Raw genomic sequence first — 15,148 nt, forward strand, 5'->3', positions numbered from 1 at the left:
CTTGTAGTGGGCAAATCTTCTTCCCTCATGTGATCATTCTCTGCAGCTGAAACTGAGACTCTCAGATCACTTCGTGTCTGCCAACAAAGCAGCAGCAGCTGAAGATGACCACCTTCCTCATGTGTCACAGGGTGATCAGACGTTGCAACAAAAGACATGCAGGTGGTCGAGAGAAGAGAAAAAGCTTACAGCACCTGGTATTCCCAAGCTGTCTCCCATCCAAGTATTAACCACGCCCAACCCTCCTTGGCTTCCGAGATCAGACGAGGTCGGGTATGTTCAGGGTGGTGTGGCCGTAAGCAAGCATAACTGTGACAAATGTGCATTATATAGGTACTGGAATCATACAGTTCCTCTATGTAACCAGATAATTGCCAAGAAAAGCTGATAAGTAGTGGGCACATCTTCTTCCCTGACGTGATTATTCTCTCGAGCTGAAACTGAGACTCTCAGATCACTTTGTGTCTGCCAACAAAGCAGCAGAAGCTGAAGATGACCAACTTCCTCATGTGTCACAGGGTGATCAGACGTTGCAACAAAAGACATGCAGGTGGTACAGAGAAGAGAAAAAGCTTACAGCACCTCGTATTCCCAAGAGGTCTTCCATCCAAGTACAAACCAGGCCAAACTGTGCTTCGCTTCCGAGATCAGACGAGGTCAGGCATGTTCAGGGTTGTGTGGCCGTAAGTAACAATGTCTGTGACAAATGTGCATTATATAAGTACAGGAATCATACGGTTCCTCTATGTAACCAGATAATTGATGAGAAAGGCTGATGTGTAGTGGGCACATCTTCTTCCCTGACGTGATTATTCTCTTCAGCTGAAACTGAGACTCTCAGATCACTTCGTGTCTTCCAACAAAGCAGCAGCAGCTGAAGATGACCAACTTCTTCACGTGTCACAGGGTGATCAGACGTTGCAACAAAAGACATGCAGGTGGTAGAGAGAAGAGAAAAAGCTTACAGCACCTGGTATTCCCAAGCTGTCTCCCATCCAAGTACTAAGCAGGCTCAACCCTGCTTGGCTTCCGAGATCAGACAAGGTCGGGCATGTTCAGGGTAGTGTGGCCGTAAGCAACAATGTGTCTGACAAATGTGCATTATATAAGTACAGGAATCATACGGTTCCTCTATGTAACCATATATTTGCTGAGAAAGGCTGATGTGTAGTGGGCACATCTTCTTCCTTGACGTGATTATTCTCTTCAGCTGAAACTGAGACTCTCAGATCACTTCGTGTCTGCCAACAAAGCAGCAGCAGCTGAAGATGACCAACTTCCTCATGTGTCACAGGGCGATCAGACCTTGCAACAAAATACATGCAGGTGGTAGAGAGAAGAGAAAAAGCTTACAGCACCTGGCATTCCCAAGGGGTCTCCCATTCAAGTACTAACCAGGTCCAACCCTGCTTGGGTTCCAAGATCAGACAAGGTCAGACATATTCAGGGTGGTTTGGCCGTAAGTAACAATCTCCGTGACAAATGTGCATTATATAGGCAATGGAATCATACACTTCCTCTATGTAACAAGATAATTGCCGAGAAAGGCTGATATGTAGTGGGCACATCTTCTTCCCTGACGTGATAATTCTCTCCAGCTGAAAATTAGACTCTCAGATCACTTTGTGTCTGCCAACAAAGCAGCAGCAGCTGAAGATGACCAACTTCCTCATGTGTCAAAGGGTGATCAGACGTTGCAACAAAAGACATGCAGGTGGTAGAGAGAAGAGAAAAAGCTTACAGCACCTGGTATTCCCAAGCAGTCTCCCATCCAAGTACTAACCAGGCCCAAACCTGCTTGACTTCCAAGATCAGACGAGGTCGGGCTTATTCAGGGTGGTGTGGCCGTAAGCAACAATATCTGTGACAAATGTGCATTATATAGGTACTGGAATCATACACTTCCTCTATGTAACCAGATAATTGCCGAGAAAGGCTGACTTGTAGTGGGCACATCTTCTTCCCTGATGTGATTATTCTCTGCAGCTGAAATTGAGACTCTCAGATCACTTCGTATCTGCCAACAAAGAAGCAGCAGCAGCTGAAGATGACCAACTTCCTCATGTGTCACAGGGTGATCAGACGTTGCAACAAAAGACATGCAGGTTGTAGAGAGAAGAGAAAACGCTTACAGCACCTGGTATTCCCAAGCGGTCTCCCACCCAAGTACTAAACAGGCCCAACACTGCTTGGCTTCCGAGATCAGACAAGGTCAGGCAAATTCAGGGTGGTGTGGCCGTAAGTAACAATGTCTGTGACAAATGTGCATTATATAAGTACAGGAATCATACGGTTCCTCTATGTAAACAGATAATTGATGAGAACGGCTGATGTGTAGTGGGCACATCTTCTTCCCTGACGTGATTATTCTCTTCAGCTGAAACTGAGACTCTCAGATCACTTCGTGTCTTCCAACAAAGCAGCAGCAGCTGAAGATGACCAACTTCTTCACGTGTCACAGGGTGATCAGACGTTGCAACAAAAGACATGCAGGTGGTAGAGAGAAGAGAAAAAGCTTACAGCACCTGGTATTCCCAAGCTGTCTCCCATCCAAGTACTAACCAGGTACAACCCTGCTTGGCGTCCGAGATCAGACGAGGTCGGGCTTATTCAGGGTGGTGTGGCCGTAAGCAACAATGTCTCTGACAAATGTGCATTATATAGGTACTGGAATCATACGGTTCCTCTATGCAACCAGATAATTGCCGAGAAAGGCTTATGTGTAGCGGGCAAATCATCTTCTCTGATGTGATCATTCTCTGCAACTGAAACTGAGACTCTCAGATCACTTCGTGTCTGCCAACAAAGCAGCAGCAGCTGAAGATGACCATCTTCCTCATGTGTCACAGGGTGATCAGACGTTGCAACAAAAGACATGCAGGTGGTAGAGAGAAGAGAAGAAGCTTACAGCACCTGGTATTCCCAAGCAGTCTCCCATCCAAGTACTAAGCAGGCTCAACCCTGTTTGGCTTCCGAGATCACACGAGGTTGGGCAAATTCAGGGTGGTGTGGCCGTAAGTAACAATGTCTGTGACAAATGTGCATTATAGAGGTACTGGAATCATACGGTTCCTCTATGCAACCAGATAATTGCCAAGAAAGGCTAACTTGTAGTGGGCACATCTTCTTCCCTGATGTGATTATTCTCTACAGCTGAAACTGAGACTCTCAGATCACTTCGTGTCTTCCAACAAAGCAGCAGCAGCTGAAGATGACCAACTTCCTCATGTGTCACAGGGTGATCAGACGTTGCAACAAAAGACATGCAGGTTGTAGAGAGAAGAGAAAACGCTTACAGCACCTGGTATTCCCAAGCAGTCTCCCATTGAAGTACTAACCAGGCCCAACCCTCCTTGGCTTCCGAGATCAGACGAGGTCGGGCATATTCAGGGTGGTGTGGCCGTAAGGAACAATTTCTGTGACAAATGTGCATTATATAAGTACTGGAATCATACGGTTCCTCTATGTAACCAGATAATTTCCGAGAAAGGCTCACTTGTTATGGGCACATCTTCTTCCCTGATGTGATCATTCTCTGCAGCTGAAACTGAGACTCTCAGATCACTTCGTGTCTGCCAACAAAGCAGCAGCAGCTGCTGAAGATGACCAACTTCCTCATGTGTCATAGGGTGATCAGACGTTGCAACAAAAGACATACAGGTGGTAGAGAGAAGAGAAAAAGCTTAAAGCACCTGGTATTCCCAAGAGGTCTTCCATCCAAGTACTAACCAGGCCCAACCCTCCTTGGCTTCCGAGATCAGACGAGGTCGGGCATGTTCAGGGTGGTGTGGCCGTAAGCAACAATGTCTCTGACAAATGTGCATTATATAGGTACTGGAATCATACGGTTCCTCTATGCAACCAGTTAATTTCCGAGAAAGGCTGATGTGTACTGGGCACATCTTCTTCCCTGACGTGATTATTCTCTGCAGCTGAAACTGAGACTCTCAGATCACTTCGTGTCTGCCAACAAAGCAGCAGCAGCTGCTGAAGATGACCAACTTCCTCATGTGTCATAGGGTGATCAGACGTTGCAACAAAAGACATACAGGTGGTAGAGAGAAGAGAAAAAGCTTAAAGCACCTGGTATTCCCAAGAGGTCTTCCATCCAAGTACTAACCAGGCCCAACCCTCCTTGGCTTCCGAGATCAGACGAGGTCGGGCATGTTCAGGGTGGTGTGGCCGTAAGCAACAATGTCTCTGACAAATGTGCATTATATAGGTACTGGAATCATACGGTTCCTCTATGCAACCAGTTAATTTCCGAGAAAGGCTGATGTGTACTGGGCACATCTTCTTCCCTGACGTGATTATTCTCTGCAGCTGAAACTGAGACTCTCAGATCACTTTGTGTCTGCCAACAAAGCAGCAGCAGCTGAAGATGACCAACTTCCTCATGTGTCACAGGGTGATCAGACGTTGCAACAAAAGACATGCAGGTGGTAGAGAGAAGAGAAAAAGCTTACAGCATCTGGTATTCCCAAGCAGTCTCTCATCCAAGTACTAACCAGGCCCAACCCTCCTTGGCTTCTGAGAGCAGACGAGGTCAGACATATTCAGGGTGGTTTGGCCGTAAGCAACAATCTCTGTGACAAATGTGCTATATATAGGCAATGGAATCATATGGTTCGTCTATGTAACAAGATAATTGCCGAGAAAGGCTGATGTGTAGCGGGTAAATCATCTTCTCTGATGTGATCATTCTCTACAACTGAAACTGAGACTCTAAGATCACTTCGTGTCTGCCAACAAAGCAGCAGCAGCTGAAGATGACCAACTTCCTCATGTGTCACAGGGTGATCAGACGTTGCAACAAAAGACATGCAGGTGGTTGAGAGAAGAGAAAAAGCTTACAACACCTGGTATTCCCAAGCGGTCTCCCATCCAAGTACTAACCAGGCCCAACCCTGCTTGGCTTCCAAGATCAGACAAGGTCGGGCATATTCAGGGTGGTGTGGACGTAAGCAACAATGTCTGTGACAAATATAAACTGTATAGGTACTGGAATCATACGGTTCCTCTATGCAACCAGATAATTGCCAAGAAAGGCTGATAAGTAGTGGAAACATCTTCCCTGACGTGATTATTCTCTCCAGCTGAAACTGAGACTCTCATATCACTTCGTGTCTTCCAACAAAGCAGCAGCAGCTGAAGATGACCAACTTCCTCATGTGTCACAGGGCGATCAGACATTGCAACAAAAGACATGCAGGTGGTAGAGAGAAGAGAAAAAATTTACAGCACCTGGTATTCCCAAGCAGTCTCCCATTCAAGTACGAACAAGGCCCAACCCTGCTTGGGTTCTGAGATCAGACGAGGTCGGGCATATTCAGGGTGGTGTGGCCGTAAGTAACAATGTCTGTGAAAAATGTGCATTATATAGGTACTGGAATCATACGGTTCCTCTATGCAACCAGATAATTGCCAAGAAAGGCTAACTTGTAGTGGGCACATCTTCTTCCCTGATGTGATTATTCTCTGCAGCTGAAACTGAGACTCTCAGATCACTTCGTGTCTGCCAACAAAGCAGCAGCAGCTGAAGATGACCAACTTCCTCATGTGTCACAGGATGATCAGACATTGCAACAAAAGACATGCAGGTGGTAGAGAGAAGAGAAAAAATTTACAGCACCTGATATTCCCAAGCGGTCTCCCATTCAAGTACTAACCAGGCCCAACCCTGCTTGGGTTCTGAGATCATACTAGGTCGGGCATATTCAGGGTGGTGTGGCCGAAAGTAACAATGTCTGTGACAAATGTGCATTATATAGGTACTGGAATCATACGGTTCCTCTATGCAACCAGATAATTGCCAAGAAAGGCTAACTTGTAGTGGGCACATCTTCTTCCCTGATGTGATTATTCTCTTCAGCTGAAACTGAGACTCTCAGATCACTTCGTGTCTGCCAACAAAGCAGCAGCAGCTGAAGATGACCAACTTCCTCATGTGTCACAGGGTGATCAGACGTTGCAACAAAAGACATGCAGGTGGTTGAGAGAAGAGAAAAAGCTTACAGCACCTGGTATTCCCAAGCGGTCTCCCATCCAAGTACTAACCAGGCCCAACCCTGCTTGGCTTCCAAGATCAGACGAGGTCGGGCATATTCAGGGTGGTGTGGCCGTAAGCAACAATGTCTGTGACAAATATAAACTGTATAGGTACTGGAATCATACGGTTCCTCTATGCAACCAGATAATTGCCAAGAAAGGCTGATAAGTAGTGGAAACATCTTCCCTGACGTGATTATTCTCTCCAGCTGAAACTGAGACTCTCATATCACTTCGTGTCTGCCAACAAAGCAGCAGCAGCTGAATATGACCAACTTCCTCATGTGTCACAGGGCGATCAGACATTGCAACAAAAGACATGCAGGTGGTAGAGAGAAGAGAAAAAATTTACAGCACCTGGTATTCCCAAGCAGTCTCCCATTCAAGTACTAACAAGGCCCAACCCTGCTTGGGTTCTGAGATCAGACGAGGTCGGGCATATTCAGGGTGGTGTGGCCGTAAGTAACAATGTCTGTGACAAATGTGCATTATATAGGTACTGGAATCATACGGTTCCTCTATGCAACCAGATAATTGCCAAGAAAGGCTAACTTGTAGTGGGCACATCTTCTTCCCTGATGTGATTATTCTCTGCAGCTGAAACTGAGACTCTCAGATCACTTCGTGTCTGCCAACAAAGCAGCAGCAGCTGAAGATGACCAACTTCCTCATGTGTCACAGGATGATCAGACATTGCAACAAAAGACATGCAGGTGGTAGAGAGAAGAGAAAAAATTTACAGCACCTGATATTCCCAAGCGGTCTCCCATTCAAGTACTAACCAGGCCCAACCCTGCTTGGGTTCTGAGATCATACTAGGTCGGGCATATTCAGGGTGGTGTGGCCGAAAGTAACAATGTCTGTGACAAATGTGCATTATATAGGTACTGGAATCATACGGTTCCTCTATGCAACCAGATAATTGCCAAGAAAGGCTAACTTGTAGTGGGCACATCTTCTTCCCTGATGTGATTATACTCTTCAGCTGACACTGAGACTCTCAGATCACTTCGTGTCTGCCAACAAAGCAGCAGCAGCTGAAGATGACCAACTTCCTCATGTGTCACACGGCGATCAGACGTTGCAACAAAAGACATGCAGGTGGTAGAGAGAAGAGAAAAAGCTTACAGCACCTGGTATTCCATAGCGGTCTCTCATCAAAGTACTAACCAGGCCCAACCCTCCTTGGCTTCTGAGATCAGACGAGGTCAGACATATTCAGGGTGGTTTGGCCGTAAGCAACAATCTCTGTGACAAATGTGCATTATATAGGCAATGGAATCATATGGTTCCTCTATGTAACAAGATAATTGCCGAAAAAGGCTGATATGTAGTGGGCACATCTTGTTCCCTGACGTGATAATTTTCTCCAGCTGAAAATGAGACTCTCAGATCACTTCGTGTCTGCCAACAAAGCAGCAGCAGCTGAAGATGACCAACTTCCTCATGTGTCACAGGGTGATCAGACGTTGCAACAAAAGACATGCAGGTGGTAGAGAGAAGAGAAAAAGCTTACAGCACCTGGTATTCCCAAGCGGTCTCTCACCCAAGTACTAACCAGGCCCAACCCTCCTTGGCTTCTGTGAGCAGACGAGGTCAGACATATTCAGGGTGGTTTGGCCGTAAGCAACAATCTCTGTGACAAATGTGCATTATATAGGCAATGGAATCATATGGTTCCTCTATGTAACAAGATAATTGCCGAGAAAGGCTGATATGTAGTGGGCACATCTTGTTCCCTGACGTGATAATTTTCTCCAGCTGAAAATGAGACTCTAAGATCACTTCGTGTCTGCCAACAAAGCAGCAGCAGCTGAAGATGACCAACTTCCTCATGTGTCACAGGGTGATCAGACGTTGCAACAAAAGACATGCAGGTGGTTGAGAGAAGAGAAAAAGCTTACAGCACCTGGTATTCCCAAGCGGTCTCCCATCCAAGTACTAACCAGGCCCAACCCTGCTTGGCTTCCAAGATCAGACGAGGTCGGGCATATTCAGGGTGGTGTGGCCGTAAGCAGCAATGTCTGTGACAAATATAAACTGTATAGGTACTGGAATCATACGGTTCCTCTATGCAACCAGATAATTGCCAAGAAAGGCTGATAAGTAGTGGAAACATCTTCCCTGACGTGATTATTCTCTCCAGCTGAAACTGAGACTCTCATATCACTTCGTGTCTGCCAACAAAGCAGCAGCAGCTGAAGATGACCAACTTCCTCATGTGTCACAGGGCGATCAGACATTGCAACAAAAGACATGCAGGTGGTAGAGAGAAGAGAAAAAATTTACAGCATCTGGTATTCCCAAGTGGTCTCCCATCCAAGTACTAACCAGGCCCAACCCTGCTTGGCTTCCGAGATCAGGCGAGGTCAGGCATGTTCCGGGTGGTGTGGCCGCAAGCAGCAATGTCTCTGACAAATGTGCATTATATAGGTACTGGAATCATACACTTCTTCTATGTAACCAGATAATTGCAGAGAAAGGCTGACTTGTAGTGGGCACATCTTCTTCCCTGATGTGATTATTCTCTTCAGCTGAAACTGAGACTCTCAGATCACTTCGTGTCTGCCAACAAAGCAGCAGAAGCTGAAGATGACCAACTTCCTCATGTGTAACAGGGTGATCAGACGTTGCAACAAAAGACATGCAGGTGGTATAGAGAAGAGAAAAAGCTTACAGCACCTGGTATTCCCAAGCGGTCTCCCATTCAAGTACTAACCAGGCCCAACCCTGCTTGGCTTCCGAGATCAGACGAGGTCTGGCTTATTCAGGGTGGTGTGGCCGTAAGCAACAATATCGGTGACAAGTGTGCATTATATAGGTACTGGGATCATACACTTCCTCTGTGTAACCAGATAATTGCCGAAAAAGGCTGACTTGTAGTGGGTTCATCTTCCTCCTTGATGTGATTATTCTCTTCAGCTGAAAATGAGACTCTCAGATCACCTCGTGTCTATCAACAAAGCAGCAGCAGCTGAAGATGACCAACTTCTTCACGTGTCACAGGGTGATCAGACGTTGCAACAAAAGACATGCAGGTGGTAGAGAGAAGAGAAAAAGCTTACAGCACCTGGTGTTCCCAAGCTGTCTCCCATCCAAGTACTAACCAGGTACAACCCTGTTTGGCGTCCGAGATCAGACGAGGTCGGGCTTATTCAGGGTGGTGTGGCCGTAAGCAACAATGTCTCTGACAAATGTGCATTATATAGGTACTGGAATCATACGGTTCCTCTATGCAACCAGATAATTGCCGAGAAAGGCTGATGTGTAGCGGGCAAATCATCTTCTCTGATGTGATCATTCTCTGCAACTGAAACTGAGACTCTCAGATCACTTTGTGTCAGCCAACAAAGCACCAGCAGCTGAAGATGACCAACTTCCTCATGTGTCACAGGGTGATCAGACGTTGCAACAAAAGACATGCAGGTGGTAGAGAGAAGAGAAAAAGCTTACAGCACCTGGTATTCCCAGAATGTCTACCACCCAAGTACTAACCAGGCCCAAACCTGCTTGGCTTCTGAGATCAGATGAGGTTGGGCATATTCAGGGTGGTGTGGCCGTAAGCAACCATAACTGTGACAAATGTGCATTATATAGGTACTGGAATCATACAGTTCCTCTGTGTAACCAGATAATTGCCGAAAAAGGCTGACTTGTAGTGGGTTCATCTTCCTCCTTGATGTGATTATTCTCTTCAGCTGAAACTGAGACTCTCAGATCACCTCGTGTCTATCAACAAAGGAGCAGCAGCTGAAGATGACCAACTTCTTCACGTGTCACAGGGTGATCAGACGTTGCAACAAAAGACATGCAGGTGGTAGAGAGAAGAGAAAAAGCTTACAGCACCTGGTATTCCCAAGCTGTCTCCCATCCAAGTACTAACCAGGTACAACCTTCTTGGTGTCCGAGATCAGGCGAGGTCGGGCTTATTCAGGGTGGTGTGGCCGTAAGCAACAATGTCTCTGACAAATGTGCATTATATAGGTACTGGAATCATACGGTTCCTCTATGCAACCAGATAATTGCCGAGAAAGGCTGATGTGTAGCGGGCAAATCATCTTCTCTGATGTGATCATTCTCTGCAACTGAAACTGAGACTCTCAGATCACTTTGTGTCAGCCAACAAAGCAGCAGCAGCTGAATATGACCAACTTCCTCATGTGTCACAGGGTGATCAGACGTTGCAACAAAAGACATGCAGGTTGTAGAGAGAAGAGAAAACGCTTACAGCACCTGGTATTCCCAAGCAGTCTCCCATTAAAGTACTAACCAGGCCCAACCCTCCTTGGCTACCGAGATCAGACGAGGTCGGGCATGTTCAGGGTGGTGTGGCCGTAAGCAACAATGTCTGTGACAAATGTGCATTATATAGGTACTGGAATTATACGGTTCCTCTATGTAACCAGATAATTGCTGAGAAAGGCTGATGTGTAGTCGGCACATCTTCTTCCCTGACGTGATTATTCTCTTCAGTTGAAACTGAGACTCTCAGATCACTTTCTGTCTTCCAACAAAGCAGCAGCAGCTGAAGATGGCCAACTTCCTCGTGTGTCACAGGGTGATCAGACGTTGCAACAAAAGACATGCAGGTTGTAGAGAGAAGAGAAAACGCTTACAGCACCTGGTATTCCCAAGCAGTCTCCCATTAAAGTACTAACCAGGCCCAACCCTCCTTGGCTACCGAGATCAGACGAGGTCGGGCATGTTCAGGGTGGTGTGGCCGTAAGCAACAATGTCTGTGACAAATGTGCATTATATAGGTACTGGAATCATACGGTTCCTCTATGTAACCAGATAATTGCCGAGAAAGGCTGACTTGTAGTGGGCACATCTTCTTCCCTCATGTGATCATTCTCTGCAGATGAAACTGAGACTCTCAGATCACTTTGTGTCTGCCAACAAAGCAGCAGCAGCTGAAGATGACCAACTTCCTCATGTGTCACAGGGTGATCAGACGTTGCAACAAAAGACATGAAGGTGGTAGAGAGTAGAGAAGAAGCTTACAGCACCTGGTGTTCCCAAGCTGTCTCCCATCCAAGTACTAACCAGGACCAACCCTCCTTGGCTACCGAGATCAGACGAGGTCGGGCTTATTCAGGGTGGTGTGGCCGTAAGCAACAATGTCTCTGACAAATGTGCATTATATAGGTACTGGAATCATACGGTTCCTCTATGCAACCAGATAATTGCCGAGAAAGGCTGATGTGTAGCGGGCAAATCATCTTCTCTGATGTGATCATTCTCTGCAACTGAAACTGAGACTCTCAGATCACTTTGTGTCAGCCAACAAAGCAGCAGCAGCTGAAGATGACCAACTTCCTCATGTGTCACAGGGTGATCAGACGTTGCAACAAAAGACATGCAGGTGGTAGAGAGAAGACAAAAAGCTTAAAGCACCTGGTGTTCCCAAGAGGTCTCCCATCCAAGTACTAACCAGGTACAACCCTGTTTGGCGTCCGAGATCAGACGAGGTCGGGCATGTTCAGGGTGGTGTGGCCGTAAGCAGCAATGTCTCTGACAAATGTGCATTATATAGGTACTGGAATCATACGGTTCCTCTATGTAACCAGATAATTGCCGAGAAAAGCTGATAAGTAGTGGGCACATCTTCTTCCCTGACGTGATTATTCTCTCGAGCTGAAACTGAGACTCTCAGATCACTTTGTGTCTGCCAACAAAGCAGCAGCAGCTGAAGATGACCAACTTCCTCATGTGTCACAGGGTGATCAGACGTTGCAACAAAACACATGCAGGTGGTAGAGAGAAGAGAAAAAGCTTACAGCACCTGGTATTCCCAAGCGGTCTCCCACCCAAGTACTAACCAGGCCCAACACTGCTTGGCTTCCGAGATCAGACGAGGTCAGGCAAATTCAGGGTGGTGTGGCCGTAAGTAACAATGTCTGTGACAAATGTGCATTATATAAGTACAGGAATCATACGGTTCCTCTATGTAACCAGATAATTGATGAGAAAGGCTGATGTGTAGTGGGCACATCTTCTTCCCTGACGTGATTATTCTCTTCAGCTGAAACTGAGATTCTCAGATCACTTTGTGTCTTTCAACAAAGCAGCAGCAGCTGAAGATGACCAACTTCTTCACGTGTCACAGGGTGATCAGACGTTGCAACAAAAGACATGCAGGTGGTAGAGAGAAGAGAAAAAGCTTACAGCACCTGGTATTCCCAAGCTGTCTCCCATCCAAGTACTAACCAGGTACAACCCTGCTTGGCGTCCGAGATCAGACGAGGTCGGGCTTATTCAGGGTGGTGTGGCCGTAAGCAACAATGTCTCTGACAAATGTGCATTATATAGGTACTTGAATCATACGGTTCCTCTATGCAACCAGATAATTGCCGAGAAAGGCTGATGTGTAGCGGGCAAATCATCTTCTCTGATGTGATCATTCTCTGCAACTGAAACTGAGACTCTCAGATCACTTCGTGTCTGCCAACAAAGCAGCAGAAGCTGAAGATGACCACCTTCCTCATGTGTCACAGGGTGATCAGACGTTGCAACAAAAGACATGCAGGTGGTAGAGAGAAGAGAAAAAGCTTACAGCACCTGGTATTCCGAAGTGGTCTCCCATTCAAGTACTAACCAGGCCCAACCCTGCTTTTCTTCCAAGATCAGACGAGGTCGGGCATATTCAGGGTGGTGCGGCTGTAAGCAACAATAGCTGTGACAAATGTGCATTATATAGGTACTGGAATCATACACTTCTTCTATGTAACCAGAGAATTGCAGAGAAAGGCTGACTTGTAGTGGGCACATCTTCTTCCCTGATGTGATTATTCTCTGCAGCTGAAACTGAGACTCTCAGATCACTTTGTGTCTGCCAACAAAGCAGCAGCAGCAGCTGAAGATGACCAACTTCCTCATGTGTCACAGGGGGATCAGACGTTGCAACAAAAGACATGCAGGTGGTCGAGAGAAGACAAAAAGCTTACAGCTCCTGGTATTCCCAAGCGGTCTCCCATTTAAGTACTAACCAGGCCCAACCCTCCTTGGCTTCCGAGATCAGACGAGGTCGGGCATGTTCAGGGTGGTGTGGCCGTAAGCAACAATGTCTGTGACAAATGTGCATTATATAGGTACTGGAATCATACGGTTCCTCTATGTAACCAGATAATTGCAGAGAAAAGCTGACTTGTAGTGGGCACATCTTCTTCCCTGACGTGATTATTCTCTGCAGCTGAAACTGAGACTCTCAGATCACTTCGTGTCTGCCAACAAAGCAGCAGCAGCTGAAGATGACCAACTTCCTCATGTGTCACAGGGTGATCAGACGTTGCAACAAAAGACATGCAGGTGGTAGAGAGAAGAGAAAAAGCTTAAAGCACCTGGTATTCCCAGGCAGTCTACCTTCCAAGTACTAACCAGGCCCAAACCTGCTTGGCTTCCGAGATCGTGCTTATTCAGGGTGGTGTGGCTGTAAGCAACAATATATGTGACAAATGTGCCTTATATAAGTACTGGAATCATACACTTCCTCTATGTAACCAGATAATTGCCGAGAAAGGCTGACTTGTAGTGGGCACATCTTCTTCCCTGATGTGATTATTCTCTGCAGCTGAAACTGAGACTCTCAGATCACTTCGTGTCTGCCAACAAAGCAGCAGCAGCTGAAGATGACCAACTTCCTCATGTGTCACAGGGGGATCAGACGTTGCAACAAAAGACATACAGGTGGTAGAGAGAAGAGAAAAAGCTTACAGCACCTGGTATTCCAAAGCAGTCTCCCATCTAAGTACTAACCAGGCCCAACCGTGCTTGGCTTCCGAGATCAGACGAGGTCGGGCATGTTCAGGGTGGTGTGGCCGTAAGCAACAATGTGTCTGACAAATGTGCATTATATAAGTACAGGAATCATACGGTTCCTCTATGTAACCAGATAATTGCAGAGAAAGGCTTATGTGTAGTGGGCACATCTTCTTCCCTGACGTGATTATTCTCTGCAGCTGAAACTGAGACTCTCAGATCACTTCGTGTCTGCCAACAAAGCAGCAGAAGCTGAAGATGACCAACTTCCTCATGTGTCACAGGGTGATCAGACGTTGCAACAAAAGACATACAGGTGGTAGAGAGAAGAGAAAAAGCTTACAGCACCTGGTATTCCAAAGCAGTCTCCCATCTAAGTACTAACCAGGCCCAACCGTGCTTGGCTTCCGAGATCGGACAAGGTCGGATATGTTGAGGGTGGTGTGGCCGTAAGCAACAAAGTCTGTGACAAATGTGCATTATATTGGTACTGGAATCATACAGTTCCTCTATGTAACCAGATAATTGCCGAGAAAGGCTGATGTGTAGTGGGCATATCTTCTTCCCTGATGTGATTATTCTCTCCAGCTGAAACTGAGACTCTCAGATCAATTTGTGTCTGCCAACAAAGCAGCAGCAGCTGAAGATGACCAACTTCTTCACGTGTCACAGGGTGATCAGACGTTGCAACAAAAGACATGCAGGTGGTAGAGAGAAGAGAAAAAGCTTACAGCACCTGGTATTCCCAAGCAGTCTCCCATTGAAGTACGAATCAGGCCCAACCCTGCTTGGCTTCCAGGATAAGACAAGGTGGGGCTTATTCAGGGTGGTGTGGCGGTAAGCAACAATGTTTGTTACAAATGTTAATTAGATAGGTACTGGAATCATACACTTCCTCTATGAAACCAGATAATTGCCGAGAAAGGCTGATGTGTAGTGGGCATATCATCTTCTCTGATGTGATCATTCTCTTCAGCTGAAACTGAGACTCTCAGATCACTTCGTGTCTGCCAACAAAGCAGCAGCAGCTGAAGATGACCAACTTCCTCATGTGTCACAGGGTGATCAGACGTTGCAACAAAACACATGCAGGTGGTAGAGAGAAGAGAAAAAGCTTACAGCACCTGGTATTCCCAAGCGGTCTCCAACCCAAGTACTAACCAGGCCCAACACTGCTTGGCTTCCGAGATCAGACGAGGTCAGGCAAATTCAGGGTGGTGTGGCCGTAAGTAACAATGTCTGTGACAAATGTGCATTATATAAGTACAGGAATCATACGGTTCCTCTATGTAACCAGATAATTGATGAGAAAGGCTGATGTGTAGTGGGCACATCTTCTTCC

At 46.5% G+C, this 15,148-nt stretch overlaps 3 non-coding genes and 33 pseudogenes across 3 annotated transcripts; all 36 read right to left on the minus strand.

Annotated features, from left to right (window-relative positions):
- Positions 1-182: 182 nt before the first annotated feature.
- Positions 183-301, minus strand: LOC140290239 (5S ribosomal RNA; annotated as a pseudogene).
- A 269-nt stretch (positions 302-570) lies between these two features.
- Positions 571-689, minus strand: LOC140294801 (5S ribosomal RNA; annotated as a pseudogene).
- Positions 690-958: 269 nt separating this feature from the next.
- LOC140293013 (5S ribosomal RNA) lies at positions 959-1,077 on the minus strand (annotated as a pseudogene).
- Positions 1,078-1,346: 269 nt separating this feature from the next.
- Positions 1,347-1,465, minus strand: LOC140295229 (5S ribosomal RNA; annotated as a pseudogene).
- A 269-nt stretch (positions 1,466-1,734) lies between these two features.
- LOC140297927 (5S ribosomal RNA) lies at positions 1,735-1,853 on the minus strand (annotated as a pseudogene).
- Positions 1,854-2,125: 272 nt separating this feature from the next.
- On the minus strand, positions 2,126-2,244 carry LOC140291087 (5S ribosomal RNA; annotated as a pseudogene).
- Positions 2,245-2,513: 269 nt separating this feature from the next.
- On the minus strand, positions 2,514-2,632 carry LOC140290494 (5S ribosomal RNA; annotated as a pseudogene).
- Positions 2,633-2,901: 269 nt separating this feature from the next.
- Positions 2,902-3,020, minus strand: LOC140295905 (5S ribosomal RNA; annotated as a pseudogene).
- A 269-nt stretch (positions 3,021-3,289) lies between these two features.
- LOC140277314 (5S ribosomal RNA) lies at positions 3,290-3,408 on the minus strand (annotated as a pseudogene).
- Positions 3,409-3,680: 272 nt separating this feature from the next.
- On the minus strand, positions 3,681-3,799 carry LOC140306938 (5S ribosomal RNA; annotated as a pseudogene).
- Positions 3,800-4,071: 272 nt separating this feature from the next.
- On the minus strand, positions 4,072-4,190 carry LOC140306944 (5S ribosomal RNA; annotated as a pseudogene).
- Positions 4,191-4,459: 269 nt separating this feature from the next.
- Positions 4,460-4,578, minus strand: LOC140294352 (5S ribosomal RNA; annotated as a pseudogene).
- Positions 4,579-4,847: 269 nt separating this feature from the next.
- On the minus strand, positions 4,848-4,966 carry LOC140299912 (5S ribosomal RNA; annotated as a pseudogene).
- Positions 4,967-5,232: 266 nt separating this feature from the next.
- Positions 5,233-5,351, minus strand: LOC140295007 (5S ribosomal RNA; annotated as a pseudogene).
- Positions 5,352-5,620: 269 nt separating this feature from the next.
- Positions 5,621-5,739, minus strand: LOC140294860 (5S ribosomal RNA; annotated as a pseudogene).
- Positions 5,740-6,008: 269 nt separating this feature from the next.
- Positions 6,009-6,127, minus strand: LOC140273439 (5S ribosomal RNA). Its single transcript, XR_011908035.1, has one exon. It is a non-coding gene; the product is annotated as a 5S ribosomal RNA (ribosomal RNA).
- A 266-nt stretch (positions 6,128-6,393) lies between these two features.
- On the minus strand, positions 6,394-6,512 carry LOC140292408 (5S ribosomal RNA; annotated as a pseudogene).
- A 269-nt stretch (positions 6,513-6,781) lies between these two features.
- Positions 6,782-6,900, minus strand: LOC140294861 (5S ribosomal RNA; annotated as a pseudogene).
- Positions 6,901-7,169: 269 nt separating this feature from the next.
- Positions 7,170-7,288, minus strand: LOC140291175 (5S ribosomal RNA; annotated as a pseudogene).
- A 269-nt stretch (positions 7,289-7,557) lies between these two features.
- LOC140292779 (5S ribosomal RNA) lies at positions 7,558-7,676 on the minus strand (annotated as a pseudogene).
- A 269-nt stretch (positions 7,677-7,945) lies between these two features.
- LOC140273490 (5S ribosomal RNA) lies at positions 7,946-8,064 on the minus strand. Its single transcript, XR_011908038.1, has one exon. It is a non-coding gene; the product is annotated as a 5S ribosomal RNA (ribosomal RNA).
- Positions 8,065-8,330: 266 nt separating this feature from the next.
- On the minus strand, positions 8,331-8,449 carry LOC140293081 (5S ribosomal RNA; annotated as a pseudogene).
- Positions 8,450-8,718: 269 nt separating this feature from the next.
- Positions 8,719-8,837, minus strand: LOC140298494 (5S ribosomal RNA). The gene has a single exon (XR_011914135.1). It is a non-coding gene; the product is annotated as a 5S ribosomal RNA (ribosomal RNA).
- A 269-nt stretch (positions 8,838-9,106) lies between these two features.
- Positions 9,107-9,225, minus strand: LOC140292552 (5S ribosomal RNA; annotated as a pseudogene).
- Positions 9,226-9,494: 269 nt separating this feature from the next.
- LOC140293870 (5S ribosomal RNA) lies at positions 9,495-9,613 on the minus strand (annotated as a pseudogene).
- A 656-nt stretch (positions 9,614-10,269) lies between these two features.
- On the minus strand, positions 10,270-10,388 carry LOC140315217 (5S ribosomal RNA; annotated as a pseudogene).
- A 269-nt stretch (positions 10,389-10,657) lies between these two features.
- On the minus strand, positions 10,658-10,776 carry LOC140315228 (5S ribosomal RNA; annotated as a pseudogene).
- Positions 10,777-11,045: 269 nt separating this feature from the next.
- Positions 11,046-11,164, minus strand: LOC140291114 (5S ribosomal RNA; annotated as a pseudogene).
- A 269-nt stretch (positions 11,165-11,433) lies between these two features.
- On the minus strand, positions 11,434-11,552 carry LOC140288334 (5S ribosomal RNA; annotated as a pseudogene).
- Positions 11,553-11,821: 269 nt separating this feature from the next.
- Positions 11,822-11,940, minus strand: LOC140301401 (5S ribosomal RNA; annotated as a pseudogene).
- A 269-nt stretch (positions 11,941-12,209) lies between these two features.
- On the minus strand, positions 12,210-12,328 carry LOC140290495 (5S ribosomal RNA; annotated as a pseudogene).
- A 269-nt stretch (positions 12,329-12,597) lies between these two features.
- Positions 12,598-12,716, minus strand: LOC140302641 (5S ribosomal RNA; annotated as a pseudogene).
- A 272-nt stretch (positions 12,717-12,988) lies between these two features.
- LOC140300646 (5S ribosomal RNA) lies at positions 12,989-13,107 on the minus strand (annotated as a pseudogene).
- Positions 13,108-13,754: 647 nt separating this feature from the next.
- On the minus strand, positions 13,755-13,873 carry LOC140300419 (5S ribosomal RNA; annotated as a pseudogene).
- A 269-nt stretch (positions 13,874-14,142) lies between these two features.
- Positions 14,143-14,261, minus strand: LOC140291013 (5S ribosomal RNA; annotated as a pseudogene).
- A 657-nt stretch (positions 14,262-14,918) lies between these two features.
- Positions 14,919-15,037, minus strand: LOC140288629 (5S ribosomal RNA; annotated as a pseudogene).
- Between the last annotated feature and the right edge of the window lie 111 nt (positions 15,038-15,148).

The sequence above is a fragment of the Leuresthes tenuis genome, unplaced genomic scaffold, assembly GCF_036924035.1.
Source record: "Leuresthes tenuis unplaced genomic scaffold, fLeuTen1.0.hap1 SCAF_1, whole genome shotgun sequence".
In the NCBI taxonomy this organism is placed as follows: domain Eukaryota; kingdom Metazoa; phylum Chordata; class Actinopteri; order Atheriniformes; family Atherinopsidae; genus Leuresthes; species Leuresthes tenuis.